The sequence below is a fragment of the Myotis myotis genome, unplaced genomic scaffold (genome assembly GCF_014108235.1).
Source record: "Myotis myotis isolate mMyoMyo1 unplaced genomic scaffold, mMyoMyo1.p scaffold_m19_p_3, whole genome shotgun sequence".
Classification (NCBI taxonomy): domain Eukaryota; kingdom Metazoa; phylum Chordata; class Mammalia; order Chiroptera; family Vespertilionidae; genus Myotis; species Myotis myotis.
Window position 1 is genome coordinate 13,483,072 of NW_023416335.1, and position 17,615 is coordinate 13,500,686.

Genomic DNA, 17,615 nt, shown 5'->3' on the forward strand with positions numbered 1-17,615 from the left:
AAAATTAGAGGACTGTCCTAACCGGTTTGGCTCAGTGGACAGAGTGTCGGCCTGCAGACTGAAAGGTCCCAGGTTCGATTCCGGTCAAGGGCATGTACCTGGGTTGCAGACACGTACCTGGGTTGCGGGCACATCCCCAGTAGGAGATGTGTAGGAGGCAGCTGATGGATGTTTCTCTCTCATCGATGTTTCTAACTATCTATCCCTCTCCCTTCCTCTCTGTAAAAAATCAATAAAATATATTTAAAAAAAATTAGAAGACTGTCCTAACAGGTTTGGCTCAGTGGACAGAGTGTTGGCCTGCGGACTGAAGGGTCCCAGGTTCAATTCCGGTCAAGGGCATGTACCTGGGTTGCGGGCACATCCCCAGTGGTGGGTGTGCAGGAGGCAGCTGATCGATGTTTCTCTCTCATTGATGTTTCTAACTCTCTACCTCTCTCCCTTCCTCTCTGTAAAAAATCAATAAAATATATTTTTTAAAAAAATTAGAGGACTTTAGAGAGCTTTTACTTATATGAGATATGTATATCGATATCATGTTAGAAATTAAAGAAAATTTAGAAATATTTAAATTTATTAAACATAACCATAAGATGTATATTTAACATATATAACATGTTTATTATAAACATAATTATAATTTTCAAATAATAGTGAGAAGAGAGGCATTATTTTACATTTTTGCAAATCTCTTCAGTGTTTGGCTTAATAAAAGAGAATTGGGTTCCTGTTTCTGCTTCTGAAATCTGTTGTGATGTGGTGCTTTGATTGATGTATATGAAGAACGATTTGGCTTATAGTTGAAAAAGAAAGTGTTTTAATAGCCTTTTCAGGTAAGTGTGGAAATTTTCCTTTGATACTACAGTACAACCTGGTAAGTTTTAATTTCATAGAGGTGAGTAAAAATGTAGAATCTGAAATCAATGAAATTTTTGTTCAGTGATTCATTAAAATCCATTAATCTGTCTTGTGCTTTTGATAGATCTTTCACTCATGCATTTCAACAATACATTTCATTATACAAAATTTAAAAATCCATTCATTAACATAACCACTGATCTCGTCAGAGAAGTTGTTAAGTATTGGAAAGCTGACAAGCTCATTATGGTGAATACAAGTTCTTCAAAATTTTAGTTTTTAAATAAAAGTTAAATTTTATCATTAGCAAAGAAACACTGTTGGTTTTCTTTGAAGTAACAAGGCATACTTTATCCTATTTTCAAGAAAATGTTAGCCAAATACCAAAGTCTGAATAACCACAGTTTTTTTTTGGCATTTGCTCTTCCAAGCAAAAATGGAGTTCCATGAAAAAAGTAAATGAATTATTTAAAAAAAGAAAGAAAGAAAAGAAAAGAAGAGAAAAAATCAACTAAGCTCTAGACACTTGGAAGAGGAAGATGATTCAGCAAAAGAGGCAAAGAAAAGCAGCAGTGTTGATGCTTTTCAAACAAAGACACCAGGAAACCTGGCTGGGTGTGGCTCAGTGGTTGAGCATTGACCTATGAACCAGGAGGTCATGGTTCAATTCCCGGTCAGGGCACATGCCTGGGTTGTGGGCTCAATCCCTAGTAGGGGGCATGCAGGAGGTAGCCAATCAATGATTCTCTCTCATCATTGATGTTTCTATCTCTCTCTCTCCCTTTTTCCTCTCAATAAAAATATATTTAAAAATCAATAGAAAATATTTTTTAAAAGACACCAGGAACACAGCTTTAATTAAACAAAGCTGAGTTTATTACTCATTGCAAGAAGGGAGCACACACAATAAGGGGATGTTAGAGTGACTCAGAAGATTTAGACGTGTGTGTTAGGAGATTTGGGGAGGGGAGAGTGAAGCAGAGCTTTGGTCTGGGTTGGGTGCTCTCAGGAAGAGAGGAAAATTCTATGATTGGGTTTCTGAGTAAACTGTGAAAAATACGGGAAGACTACAGTGAAGGTAGAGCTGTAATTGATAAAGAAGTAGCGGTTCCTTGGATTAGTCAGGACAGGGGTTGTCTGGCCTTTTTAGCTTTGGACAATGTTCACAGGTGGGGCTATATTAAGACAGCATTATGAAGCAGTTTTGTTGTTTTGTTTTGATGTCTAGTGGCCACAGAGCGGCGTTGTCTGAGGTTGGTGTTCTGTGAAATTGTTTATGATTAACAAGAGAACAGCAGGCCTGACTGGGAACATCAGGCTGGCTTCTGATGTCAGGGGCTGCTCTTTTTTTTCTCAGAGTAATCCAGAGTGCGGCATCATCAAAGCCAAGTGGTCAAATAGATTCAAGGGAAGAGTGATCAATACTTTAAAACACTGCCAAGAGGACTGGTTAGATGGAATTGGAAGCTCCTACTGGACTTGTCAAGGGTGAGTTATTTGGAGACCGTGACAAACAGGCAGAAAGTTGATTGGCTTAAAACTTTTTAAAAATCGAAGTTCTAGTTTCAGCTATTTAAAATAAACTAGCTTTTTGACCTTGGAAAAGTCAATTCACACGTCTGAATCTTAACTTCCTGTTTGTAGGATGAAGAGGTTGGCCCTGATGGTTCCAAAGTCCCTGGGGAAGACAGTGTGGTAGAGAGTCTATCTATACTGTAGAACAATGGTTCTCAAACTTGAGCATGAAGAAGGGCTTAAGGGCTTGTTAAAAATGCAGGTTTCTGGGTCCCACCCAAGTTTTGATTCAGTGAGGGCCTGAGAATCTGCATTTCTAACAGGTTCCCTTGCAAGGCTGCTGCTGCTGGTCCAGGGACGACATCAGTGAACCACTGGTATTGACACAAGAGGAGATGAAGTCTCTGGTATACACACCTGGTGTCAGCTCCTGGCTCCACTCCCTGGCTATGACTTGAGGAAGTAAGTCACTAAAACTCTTGGTGTTTCAACTGTCCCAACTCTATGAAGTTCAAAGTTGCTGCTTCCTCACCTCTCTGGCCTTGGCAACCTCTGTGCTCAGTCATGCCCTCGTTAAAGCAAGACTTAACATTTATCCACAAAGCAAGTCCAGTGTGGGTTTTAAAAGTAAGGGCTGGGGGGCAGAAGGGGAGTAAGAATGGAGGAAATGGTTTATAGTATAAGCACTTAGCAAGTAAGCTGTTATTTTTTAAAATCCTATAAACATTTGTTTTCCTTCCTGATGTGTCTTCTCAGAGGCAAGCCTCTTGGTTTCCTTCCCTCCATTGTCAGATCATTCAAACAGCTGCTTCTTAAAAAATAAAATAAAATAAAAAATCTTTATTGCTGAAGCAAACAGCTTCTTCTTTCCCTTCTTTTTCTTCACCCTTCTTATCCTTTTGATTTTTCTCCATCTTAAGCAGAGTTTTGCACTAGCATCTCCAATATATACCCCACTTCACCTCATCTCAAGATCAACAAACACCCTCAGGTAATCAGAATTTACGCTCTCTTGAGGCGTTTTAAAGGACAGAGATATTTAACTTGCATCATATAACAAGTCAGTGTCTACCTTTATGGATGTTTGGGGGATTAAATGAGATATGAAATGTGATGTGCCTAGCAGATGGTATGTGATCAATAAAAATCAGTTCTGCCCTAGCCGGTTTGGCTCAGTGGATAGAACCTTGGCCTGTGGACTGAAGGGTCACGGGTTCAATTCCAATCGAGGGCACATATCTTGGCTGCAGTCTTGGCCCCTGGCTGGGGCACATTCAACATGCAGGATGCAACCAATCGATGTCTCTCTCTTATCATTGATGTTTCTCTCTCTCTCTCTCTCTCTCTCTCTCTCTCTCTCTCTCTCTCTCTCTCTTTCTCTCTCTCTTTCTCTCCCTCTCTCCGCCTTCCTCTCTGAAATCAATAAAAATATTTTTTAAAAAACCAATTTTTATTCTTCCCAACTTCCAGATCTATTTTTGTGATTTATGATTTGATCTTTTTTATGTTTAAGAACGACCGTGGAAAATAAATCATCCACAATGGGAGGGCATTCCCAAATACGCCATCTTACCTATCTTGCTGGTCCTTGTCCTCCCAAAACAACTGAAAAGGACTCACAAGTATGTTCTGATTTCTTGTATTGGTTGCCCTGAATGCCACGCATAGGGGAATATGCTGAAGGGACAAAGTATAGTAAAGATGATCTAAAAGGCTCTTTGGGTATATTTTCATTTCCATCTCATTGTCCTCATCAGTCAGGTCCTACCCCGAACAGAAAGATTAAAAACCCTAAACTTAATGTTCTCGTTTAAATTCAATGTTCCAAGAGCCTTCCAACCTGACAGCAGCAAAATATTTCAGTTTATTAGTCTTATGGTTCCAGGAATTTCACAGAGATGCCCTTGTCCATTGATTTCCAGAAAGGACACATCAAAATGCATTTATCTCAGCTGTCTGTGAAGACCTTGAAGTGGAAACAGTTCGTTGGAGGGACTCAGTGTAGGGACAGACCCTTCTCTTAACTCCTCGTCACCCAGCTCTTAGCATATGACATTTGAAGCACTTGCCTGCCACAGAGATGGGAGGTGACTTATTGATTCAAGATATTGACAGCACTTGGAAGGGCTCAGTATCTGTAACCCAGACACTGGAATGGTTATTTATTTATTTAAATTTCTAAATTTATTTTATTTTTTAAATTTATTGGGGTGACATTGGTTAATAAAATTATATAGGTTTCAGGTGTACATTCTATAATACATCACCTGTATATTGTATTCTGTGTTCATCACCCCAAGTCAAGTCTCCTTCCATCACCATTTACTCTCCCCTTATCCTCTTCTACCTCCCCCTACATCCCCTTTCCCACTGATAGTCATCATAATGTTGTCTGTGACTATGAGTTGTTGCTTTTTAGCTTAATCCCTTTACCTTCTTCACCCAGACCCCCTACCTCCTCCCCTCTGACAGCTGTCAGTCTGTTCTCTGTCTCTTTGATTCTGTTTCCACTTTGTTTGTTAGTTTATTTTGTTCATTAGGTTCCACATATAAGTGAAATCATATGGTACTTGTTTTTCCCTGACCGGCTTACTTCACTTAGCATAATACTCTCCAGGTCCATCCATCCTGTTGCAAAAGGTAGGCTTTCCTTCTCTTTAATGGCTGAGTAATAGTCCATTGTGTAAATGTACCACAGCTCTTTTATCCACTCATCTGCTTGATATGATCTCAATCTTCTTACATTTATTGATACTTGTTTCGTGTCGTAAAATGTGGTCTATTCCAAAGAATGTTCCATGTGCCCATTAAAAGAATGTATATTCTGCTGCTTTGGGGTGAAATACTCTGAAGGTATCATTAAATACTTCTGATCTAGTGTGCTAGTTTTTAAAATCCTCACCAGAGGGTGGGGCTATTGCATTCTTTCAGGTCAGTAATTTTCAACCTTTTTTGTTGAGTGTTTCCTTCCCACGTCCTGCGTGGATCAGGGTTCAGGAACTGGAAGCAGAGCCGCACACAAATGAAAATGAAAAGACAAGAGATAATTTGGAAATATTGGGGGACCAGGCGGGCAAGTCCAACTCAAGGGGAAGGACTTCCTCCCATGCTCAGGCCTCACCAAGCTTTTATTGATCTGGGATGCACCCATAGCATAGCCCTTAGGCAGGCGACCCCTGGCAACAGGCAGACTACATAATAATAAATGGGGGAGTAGTTTCAGCTACCACTGTCTGGACAAACAGTGGTGGCGCCTAGCTCCGACCTTTGCTAGGGCTTCAAAGGCACCCAGCCTTCGGGGGGTTCTCTGTCTACACTTATCAGATAGTGAAGGCAATAAACAGTTTCCCACACTTTTTCATCTCATGGCACACAGAAATGAATTACTAATGTTCTGTGGCACACCAAAACCATATGATATTTTTTGCCAATGTGACAAAAAAAAATAGATATAATTTTGATTCATTCACACTGGATGCTTATTGTTGTGTTGGCTCTTGTCATTTGACAATCTAAGGGGAAAGAGGTCAGTGTCCCTGACTGAATAGTCAGTATTGCATGTTTTAAAAATTCCTGCGGCACACCAGTGTGCCACACCAGTTGAAAATCGCGGCCCCAGACTGACGCTGTATGGAGGGGAGTGCTCCACCCAAGAAAGATGGTGTCTGTGGGGCGGGTAAAGAACTCAGCTTAGGATTCTGTCGACTGTCCCTGTAGCTCTCTCCCCAGGGCCACAAACCCCAGTCCTTTCTCACAGGATTCTAGTGTGCTCTGCTCTTCCTCCGCCAGAGTCCAGGGTGAGTGACTGTGAATGAGATTTTCTGTGTTGGCCCTTTAAGAGGGTGTCTGTGTCTCCTATGGACTCCCATCTCTCCCAGGTGGACAGAATCCCCACTGATTTTCACAGCCAGAGGTCATGTGGGTGTCTCTTCCCAGCCCTGGTGCTCTGGGCTGGGAGCCCAAAGTGGGGTTGAGACCCCACACATCTCAGGGGGAATCTTGGCAGCTGAGATATCCTGCAAGAATCTCAGCTGCCACCCATGGGAGCAGGGCCAGCCCTTTTTGCACCCGTGCCCTTCCTACCAGTCTTGGTGTGGCTTCTTCTGTTAATCCTTGGTTAAAAGACTTCTCTTCAGCTACATACAGTTGGTTATTCTGGTTGATTGTTCTATAGTTTAGCTGTAATTCCAGCGTGGTCCTGGGAGGAAGGGAGTGTAACATCTACCAACTCTGCCACCACCTTGGATCTACTGGAATGGATTTTTAAATTCACCTCGCGACTCAAACTTCTATTCAGCCCTGGTATCTGAAAAACACTCCATTAACAACCAAGTACTGAGATAATATTTAAAGCTTCTTCTACCTAATAGGGTTCTAATCTGGAACATTTGGCTTGCTAAGTCATGTTCAGCCATCACTCTACATCTCTGCCCTCCACCAATTACCCCAAATACTGTTTCCTTCCTTACACTTCAGTTTTGTCTCCCACACTCCCTTTGGAGATGAAGGTCTCTGCTTTATTCCTTTTTTTTTTTTTTTGTCCCTGGAACCCACAACATAGTGTCTTACATATAGTAGAAATAACTCAACAAATATTTAAGCATAAAGAAGAAACCAAGATCCAAAATTTGGAGGCCACTGAAGTTGTTTATAGTTTTGGAATAAGACTCTTGCATTTAGGTCTTAACATCTCCAGAAGCTAGCTGAAACTCTATGTAAAAATACTCAGACCACTCCTCCCCCCAAACCTTCTGTTTCTTCAGAAGAAAAAAAAAGTATGCTAGTTTCAGGGCTATATACTCTAGTTTCTAAATATCACCTTCCAAATTTAATATGCTCCTCTTTGTGTCCAGGGTCCACAGGGTTGGGACCAGGGTACATGGTCGGTTGGCATTTTCTTAGTAAGGAAACTCGGAACTCAGTCAACATGCTCCTTGGGCCATCAATCAAACTCCACATGTATAAACAGGCCTACCAGGATACATCCACGTGAAAGCCATAGAATCAAGATAATCCAGGGACATAAAACTTCTAGGATATTACATTGCAATTCATTCTCACTAAAGGGATGAATTAAGTGAGGCATAATTTTAGCTGCATAAATCAATTGTTATGATGGCTCATACATCCTCTTATTATTTTTTTTCTTTATTTTCTCTCTCTCTCCCTTCCTTCCTTCATCTGTTCACAGTATTCCTACACTGTGCAGGGAGCTTTATACATACATTCAGCTGGATCATAACCTTCTTGTTATTTTGATGCATTTTTTTCATTAGCAAATGACATTGTATTCCTGGTTGATTTCTCTGACCAAGATTTCTATTAAGTTAATAGAAGATATTAAATCAGGGAAATGGAAAGGATTTTTAATCCCTTTAATGCAATCATTCAATTCTAAACCTGATTACTGTGACAAGCTTAGGGCCTGAGTCATCTTCCTTCTCTGATAGGGAAGTTCTGTACTAGGTACCCTCGCCCCTCTGGGCAAAGAGGAAATATCAGTAGTGCTCGCAGGTTTTGACTTCAGCAAAACAGACTCAGTGAAAGCAGATGTGCTGCCTACAGGTGTTCATCAGGGGTAAGAACTGAAGAGATCATGGAGGGCATTTGGGGGAGTCTTTCCTTCCTTTCCCCATACTCTCCACATGTGGCTAGGCTGATATATACGTATATTGGTAAAGAGAGTCCCAGCTGATAAATAAAATTTTCACACAAATGACCAATCCATCCAGGCTACAGGAAGCATCTCAGAAAAGATGACCTTGTGTTTGAGGGCGATGAGGTTGGAGGAAGTAGGAAAGGCAGCCTCTCCAGGGAGTAATGAACAGCTGCCCCGGGTAGGAGAGCCTCCCTAGAGGATATCCTTCTGGACAGAAACTCTTGATCAGTGCCAATCAGTTAGCATGAAGACATTTTTTTAAAAATCCTCACCCAAGGTTATGCTAGTTATTTATTACTAGTGGCCCGGTGCATGGATTCATGCACACTGAAAGGAAATTAATTAGAAGAAATATTTTAATATTGCTATTTGCCCTTTCTCTATAATAGAAGTGTCAACCAAATTCAGGTTTGACAATGACAGATGGAAACACATGCGTGCAGTTGGTGCCAGCGAGAGCTTTATATGTATCACGCGTGCGTGAGTCAACTTAGCCTTTTATACATATTGAATAAACTTGCTTAATTAGACCTGCTTTCTGATGTAGCTAAACTTTTTCCAGCTGAGCAAAGCACCCCAACTTCTCTTTCAGGTAATTGTCAGCAACACAGCAGTAAATATCAATACCAAGCAGATTATTACTGTAGATCACACAGGGAGAGCAAAGGGAAAATATTTAACTGCAGCAGTGTTTGACTATATTCTGCACAGTGAAAAAACCTGAAGTCATTTTCAAGGTCCACCATTTCTTACTTCTTTTCAGTTGGGGTAAGTTTCTAAGCTTTCTAAATCTCTGTTTTCCTGCTAATAAAAAGAAAATAGGATTCCACCAACTCTCCTATCTACCTACTCCAGGACTTCTGTGAGGATCAAATGAGATGAAGCACGGGAAAATGCTTTACAGACGTTTGGTTACAGTGTAAAATATTTCCACCTGGCTATGAAGCAAGTCATGTTCCTGGACTGAAGAAATTGCAAGGAGGCTAGTTGCTAGGGAGAGGAACCCGGGCGGTGCTACATGATGTCATTACATGGATGGTTGGACACTTAGCATATTAGCCTTTTATATATATAGAAAGTATTACATAGGTCCTCCTTTTTGGATATGTTATTTATTGAATTTTTTTTTAAAGAGAGGAAAGGAGAGAGAGGGAAATGTTGATGTGACAGAAAACACTGATTGATTGCCTCCTGTACACGCCCCACCCAGGGTATTGAACTGGCAACCTAGGTATGTGCCCTGGCTTGGAATCAAGCCTTCAATCTTTTGGTGTATGGGACAATGCTCCAACCAACTTAGCCACCTGGCCAGGGCTGCAAGAATACATTTGAAATGCAGGTAGCTATGAAGGTCTACACTCATTCATGCATCAGTGGAACTTTAATCATTTTCATTTCTCAATATAATGAGGCATTGGAGTTACAAAATTATGTTAGGTTATGAAATTAATCACCAGAAGCACTAAAATAAGAACAGGTAAATATGGTTATTTTAGGGGAATGGAAATAGTTGAGGAGCCTCTAACTTCCACTCTAGAGGTCTGATTTTTCTTCTTCTGCCATGTGCATGTATCTTATCAATGAAGAAAAAAATAACTAGTTTAAATTTTTTTTTTAAAGGTCATGCCTACCATTAAGAATTTAAGTCAATTGCAATATGTCTACACCATGCAATACCTTGCAGCCATTAGAAAGGGTGAGGTAAGGAAGACCTATATCTTCTGATGAAAAAGGATTCCAGAGGTGAGGCTGATGAAGAAAAAGTAGTGCCGGTCCAATATGGAGAGAAGGATCTCATTGATGTAAAAACAGCAACAATGGAAAAACCCACATTACATATGCAGACTGACCTTCCTTCCAGGTCTGCCAGAATCGTCTTGGTTTGTGCCTTTTTCCCCACGTGGAATGATTAATAGTGCTCCCTTCCACTTTGGAAAGTGTCCCAGTTAGATTGATAGATTCTGTGGTGACCTGCCCCTGCCTATGTATGCGTGTGTTTGTATAAGCGCAGAGAGCAGTCTGTGAGGCTCCACTCCAAACCAGGCACTGGCCAAAGGCCGAAGGCCGAAGGAAAGGACTTTCCATCTGTACTGACTGTATTTCTGAATTAAGGTTTATGGTGAGCATGCATTATTTTGCTTTGGTCTATTTTTGAAAGTTTTTAGAGAGAGGTTCAGAAATAAAGTAGGAATATATTAACATAAAAATTCAAAAAATACACATAAAGCAAATCATCTCTTCTATCTCAGGTTCCATTTGTATTTTAAACTTAACTTTTGGTTCAAGGGGAAGGCCATGTAGACAATGAGATAGTGATTCTGAAGCATGAGAACGGAAGTGTGGAGGGCAGCACACAGGGCCTGCACTGAGGAGAGAGGGAGGCAATGTCCTTGCTAGCTCTTCCTGGAGCCCCACTGCATGTGAGCTGGGGTAACGTTAGAGCTTTGTCTGAAAACCACGTTACAATCTTTAAAAAAAACAAAAACATATATATATATATGTATATATATATATATATGTATATATACATATATATGTATATATATACATATATATGTATATATATACATATATATATATATATATATATATATATATATATATATATATATAATCGATTTCAGAGAGGAAGGGAGAGGGAGAGAGAGATAGAAACATCAATGATGAGAGTAAATCATTGATTGGCCACCTCCTGCACACCCCCGACTGGGCATTGAACCCATAACCCAGGCATGTGCCCTGACCAGTAATTGAACTGTGACCTCCTGGTTCATAGGTCAACACTCAACCACTGAGCCATGCCGGTCGGGTGCATGTTACAATCTTTGCTATTATATTTATTGAGAAGTATATTCTAGGTTCCCACAATAATCTTTATTTAGTCAAAGTATGGCTAATTAAGTGTGTTTTTGTTTCCAGATTTTTGCCAACCATCTGTCACTTAGCGGTCTCTCCGATTTTTCCAGCTGCATAACTGCTAAAAATGTACTTATCCAAATCCTAGATAAAAATGTTAAACAGGGCAGAATAAAGACAAGAACTGTGTCGTGCTTTGCAGGAGGCACCCCACCCCCAGCAGTTTATAATCCTTACAGTTCTGGAGATAAAAGGATTTTTCAGACTATTTAAAGCAACATGCATATTGATGAGAAACAGAGATCTGGAAAGTGGGTTAAAAGGTTCAAGGACATACAACTAGTTTTTCATTTATTCAAGAAGAGAGAGAGAGAGAGAGAGAGAGAGAGAGAGAGAGAGAGAGAGAGAGAGAGAGAGATGTTTAATCTATTATGTGGACTCATTTTTAGTGGAAAAGTCCAAGTCCTCCCTGACTCCAAGACCAGTGCTCTTTTCTACTGATTCCTTTGACAAAGAATAATAAATCATCATGGCTTTAATACAGATATTTATGCAGCTCTTGAAGCCCCCATATTACTTTCATCAATCTGCAAGGATCTCATCAGATAGTTTATAAATTCCTTGTTAATATTAAGATAAATTTGACTGTAGCATTCTCCTGCCCAGATAAGTAAATGACTTTATGGATTTAACTTAGCATTGCTTATATTTTAATGAACTTGTTTGTTTACTCCATCCCCAGTCTGATTCCATTCTTCCTCTATTTACCCAAATTAGAAAATCTTATTCATTGTGGTAACTTCCAAATATATATATAAGCAGTCCCTGTATTTCCTCAAAGTCTCACATTTTTCTCTTCCCATTTATACCTACAGCCTCAAACTCAACATATTAAAAACAAACTCGGCAGTGCCCTCATTGGTCCCGGATCTGTCTCTCGCTTCAACAGTGTTTGGATGGAACAGACCCAGGGACGCCCTTCTTCCAGCCTCCGGCCTCTCTCCTGCGTCTCATCCAGACACCACCTTCAGAATCACCTCCGGGACCAGCAAATACACCGGGTGTTTTTCTACCTTAACTGCTTATTGCCCAACAACCGTGAGCTCCCAAATCATCCATTATTCCACCCAGGTGGAGGCTGCGGCCCCCCGCCTGGCCAACCTGCCTCTGTGGGCTCCACACCTACCTCTCTCTGAGCTTCTATTTCCACCGCGACGATGTGGATCTGGAGGCCCGGGTGAGGGCTGCTTCTTCCTGGAGTTGGCGGAGAGGAAGCTGAGGGCGCTGAGTGTCTCTTAAAGTTGCAAAACCAGCGCGGTGGCCGCATCCCCTTCCAGGACGTGCTGAAGCAAAACTCAGGACGAGTGGGCAAAACTCAGGACACCATGGAGGCTGCCCTGGCCTTGGAGAGGAACCCAGACCCAGGCCCTTTGGGAGCTGCAGGCCCTGGGTCTACCCGCACAGACCCTCCTCCTGGTGATTTCCTGCAGAACCACTTCCGGGTGAGGAGGTGAAACTAAACAAGAAGATGGGTGACACCCGACTCAGGCTGCCGGCCCAGGTTGGGCTGGGCGAGTGTCTCTTTGAAATGCTCACCCTCAAGCACCACTAGGAGCCTTTGGAGCCAGAGGCCTTTGAGGGGCCCCTCTGCATCCCCGGGTGTCTGGCTTTTCCCTGAGCTTCTCCCCCAAACTACTAGCCATTCTTTTAACCACCCTGGAGCCCTCTCCCATGCATTGGACCAAATGAAACAATAAAGCTTTTTGCAGCAACAAACAAACAAAAAAACAAACTCATGATCTTTTCCTTGTCAATCCCATTTCTTGTCCTCAATTTCTACTATGTTTGATACCATCACAATTGACTTAATATTTTGGGCTAAAAACCTAAAAGTTTTCAATTTCCTATTTTACCTGTTTGCTCATCCAGTTACATTGAGTCTAGCTCCAAATACATTTTGCTTTGATAATCACAATAGTGGCGCCTCTTAGCCCATTTCCATGTTTTCACACCTCTAATTTCCAGTGCTCTCTCCAGAGTATTCTTTCAACAACTTCAATCTAGTTTTTAATCAAACTAGGCAGCTGTGGAACATTTTTTTTTTCAGTATCCTAGAAAAGTTTTTCATTTAAAAAAATGTTGCTTATTGTTATAGGCAGAATTCTATGATGGATCCTCAAGATTCCTGGCCGTTGGCTATTCAATCAAACATGAATCTACTTACTACTGTGAAGAGATTTTGCAGATGTAATTAAAATCCCAAGTCAGTTGACCTTGAGATGGAAAGATTATCCTGATGGGACTGGCCTAATCACATGAGCCCCCTTGTCAGAGAACGGAGAATAGAGACAGGTGTTTGTGCTGGCCTAGAAGGAAGCAAACCTCCATTCTGTGAACTGTTTGAGGTTGGGGGCGGGGGGGGGGGGGGGAAGGGGGGTGCGGGGAGGGCAGGACTATGTGGGAGGAGCCTGAAAGGAACAGGAAGGAGCTGAGAGCTTAGGATGTCAGTTCAGCAATGGAAAAGAATTGAATTCTGCCAGCAATAGCATGAGCTTGGGCCCTAGCCAGTTTTGTTCAGTGGACTGAAGTGTCCTGGTTTCTATTCTGGTCAAGGGCATGTACCCTGATTGCAGGCTTGATCCCTGGACCTGCTCAGGGCCTGTGTGGAAGGCAGCCAATCCATGTGTCTCTCCCCCTCCCTTCCACTCTCTCTAAAAATCAATGGGAAAATATCCTCTGGTGAGGATTAACCAACTAGATAGATAGACAGAAAGACACACAGACAGATAGCGTGGTGGTGGATTTCCCCCAGAGCCTTCAGATGAGGACTCAGCCTGGGTCCTTGATTTTAACCTGAGCAGAGAACCCAATCATGCCATGTTGGATTTCTAATCTACAGAACTGTGAGCTAAGAAATAGGTTTTGTCTTAAAGTTGCTAAGCTTGTGCTGGTGGTAATTTGCTACACAGCAATAGAAAACAAATACACATAATTCTATTTTGGAAATACTGAGCTAAACAAAGTTAACAAGGGTCTTTATTTTAGGAATTCTCAACATGTATTATGCCCATTAGAGTTCTTGGTGAGTCTCCAAGAAGAAGATATATTATGATGTGTTTCCTAAGCCATGTTGACCACAGACATTGGTGAGGAACATTGGCCTACAAATACCAGTTTGGGAAGCTGCTCATATAACCACTCTACTTCCTTACTTAAAACCTGTGATGGCTGGTTATCATTTGCCTGATAAAGCTCAAATATGCAATTTGGATTTTGAGGGAACTTGGACACTGTGATCCCAGTCTATGTTCCCAGCATTGTCCCCTGTCATTTTCCTACATCCAACCTGGCTCATGCTTATAGACCAAGCCGTATTAGTTCAGGCTTCTTTAATTTCGCATGTATCTCATTTTTTTTTTGAAACACACTCAAATATCTCTTCTATGATAAGTTTCTGTTCTCCCAGGCAGCTATGTTCACTATCCTTCTCATACTCCCATCGTACTTTGTGCTCTAAGGTCCCGTGTCATATTACGTGATAGTCATAGTTCACATTCTCTATCCAATTGTGAGCTACTTCAGCAAAGGAACTATATTTTATTCATGACTGAAGTGAACCTTGGGCTTAGTTTTCTGAGGTCTCTGGATGTATTTCTGTTTCCTTTATAAAAATTGGGGCAACATTAGCCTGTAGAGACTAATCTTCTATCTTTTTTTTCTTGGATTAATATTTTTTTAAATTGTGACCAATTAGGAGAAGCAGAGAAAGTGGAGAAAAGAAAAAAGAAATATTGAGGCAAATATCTATATATATAAAAGGCTAAGTGACCATCCGACCGGCCAACCGGCCAACTGGCCAACTGGCCGGTACATATGACATGCACTGACCACCAGGGGGCAGACGCTCAACGCAGGAGCTGCCGAGCTGCAGTGACTTGGCGGCGGTGGTTCTCGGGTGATGCACCCCAGAACCAGAGAGGAGGGAGCCTGATATTAAAATATTTCTTCTAATTAATTTCCTTTCAATGTTCACGAATCTGTGCACTGGGCCACTAATAGGGTATAAGAATGAGGAAAGAAGCAATGTGTGAAGGAAAGTTGCTGAATCTGAAAATCTAACTACTCCTGTCCCTTCTAGAAGACTACCAACTTATTCTCTTTTTCATACCCCACTCTGCTGCCTACGCTCCTTTGGTCTTTTCCTTCACAGGGCCACTCATAACTTCCACTTAATTCTAAACTGAACCCATCCTCATTGCTTGCTCCACGCATAGCCACCCAATTATAACTGTTTCGTGTGTTCCAAGCAAAAATCAGTGTCATTCTCAATATCTTCAGTGGATTTCAATATAGTGTTAAAGCAACGTCAAACAAACACTGTTAAAATAGTCTTCCTCCTGCTCTATTTTTCTCCTTTATTGACTTATTTTAAACACTTCTATTTAATTTAGAAGCTGATGGTACTTTCAGCTTCAAAATATCTTTCCCCTCTTGTCTCTCATCCCTTGCTTCTTCCTTTGGATTAAGAAGCATCCATCAACTCTACTAATTATGGCAGCTTCCCTTTGAGTTATGTTGGACTGAAGGTCTGTCTGCTCATTAAAAATCTGGGAAGAGGTGAGTTACTATAGGTCCCCATGCATAAAAGATGTCACTCCTTCTGTCTTCTCTTCCCCTGCCAAGGTGACCTTGGAGGTCCCGTGCACCGGACAGTGTCATTTCAAAAATGGGAGACAGACAACGGATTCACCTCACTTTATGTGAAGCTGCGGTTTTATTAAAGCCACTAAAATTTCAGGGTTGTGCGGTTGATGTTGTAGAGCTGAGCCATCCATTGCCCAGCTTAGTCTGTCAAACATTTAAAACTTGAAAATAGTCCATTGAAATTCACTGGCTACAAGTATGTAACTGAAATTTTATTGGAAAGAAGTCATTCAAGAATCTCTGCAATCTTTTCCAAATGAAGCTATGTTGTTAAAATTTAAATGCTAAACAAATGCTATAGCCCCTCAAGATGGTAATTAAAGTAATCAGAAGGAAATACATTTCCCACGCACAGATATAATTTTATCCAAGAACTAGGTTGCAGCCCCTCCCGCACTCTTTCAGAACTCTTAATTATAGAGATTAGCAGCTCGAGAAACAGGAGGTTAAACATCTGCTTCCTAAAATGAAGCCAAAAGCTCGAGACAAAGAGGCTGAATCATACAAAAAGTAAAGGATGGGAGGCACTGCCACCAGCAGCTCATACTTCTAATGAGAGCTCTGTCTCAGGGGCTTCATGGAGAGGAGTGGTTAGGTGGCCAGGGCGCCTTGGAGAGAGGCCTCGCAATGCTTCTGTAGCCACTCCCATTTTACCCTCCTCCTCTCTCCTCACAACAGAAGGGGGTGCACTTTGTTCTATCACTGGCCTCCCTCAATCTGATGCCTGAAATGTCAGTATTTATCGCTTTGGTAATAAAATCAATACAACTTAAAGCTCTTTCTATTTTGGAAAGCCACTATTAAAATGCAAGAATCCCCACATATCCCAGGAGATTTCTACCCATTTTGACAGCTGAAATAGAAGACTGAACAGGAATAGAAGGGGCAGGGATGGGGGCACAGGCGGGTAGGGAAGATGAGGATGATAAAGTCACATCTGTGCTTCACAGTCCTGCTCCGGAGCTTGGATGAGATGGTGATGTGCTGCCTGCCCCAAGTGAACTGCTTCAACCATCTCAGTCACTCTCTCTCTTCTTAAAAAAAAAAATTCTTTTATTGTTTTCAGAGAGAGGGAGAGAGAGAGAGAGATAGAAACCTCAATGATGAGAGAGAATCATTGATCAGCTGCCTCCTGCACGCCCCACACTTGGGATGGAGCCCGCAACCCGGGCATGTTCCCCGACCAGGAATTGAACTGTGACCTCCTGGTTCATAGGTGGATGCTCAACCACTGAGCCATGCTGGTTGGGCCACACTCCTTTTAACATACCACAGGGTGAGAATCTCATCATGGAAACTCAGAAATATGGCACAAGGGTCACCGGTGGCTCATCAGGAATAGCGATCCCCCTCTCCAGACTTTCTCCATCTGTGCAGAAGGATATAAATGGACCAAATACAGCTTTAATGTATGTTATTTAATTTCATTTTCTTCTTCTATATTTTTCAGCGTAACACAAAGAGGGTAACCTAAAATTTTTTATCCAAAAACATTACCAGGGTTTAATTTTGTAATAGATCCATCTTTCTTTATGAAACATCACAGTGGTTTGGTAAAGACTTTTTAAGGCCATATTTTATAAATGCACTTAGCAAGATTGAAACATCTTTATATTAAAGCCTTATTTTTATTACTATTTACTAGTACTGAAAACTGGACTCAGAAACCATTTTTTAAATAATGAGTGATTATTAGAAAGTTACTCAAGAGAATGTTAAAAGGGGATGCTAGTTCATAAATAAGAGCTATGACTAAATATCTCAGCAGCTTCATGAGGTGGCCTGTCCACAGAGATAAAACAGGGCAAAGGAAGGTTTTATTTCCATCCCGAGTAGCGCTCTAGAGAAAAAGGCTGGGCTTGAGGTATTTCCTTTTGCCTTTTGCTTAGAACTAAAGCAGGTGCCTGCCTTCTTCACCCCAATCCCAGACCCAAGGCCATAGCTCACTGTTCAACACGAAGGAAGTCCACTCACAGGCAAGGTGGGTATAACAGCGAGGGCAGCCAGGTGTTTGCTGCAGGCT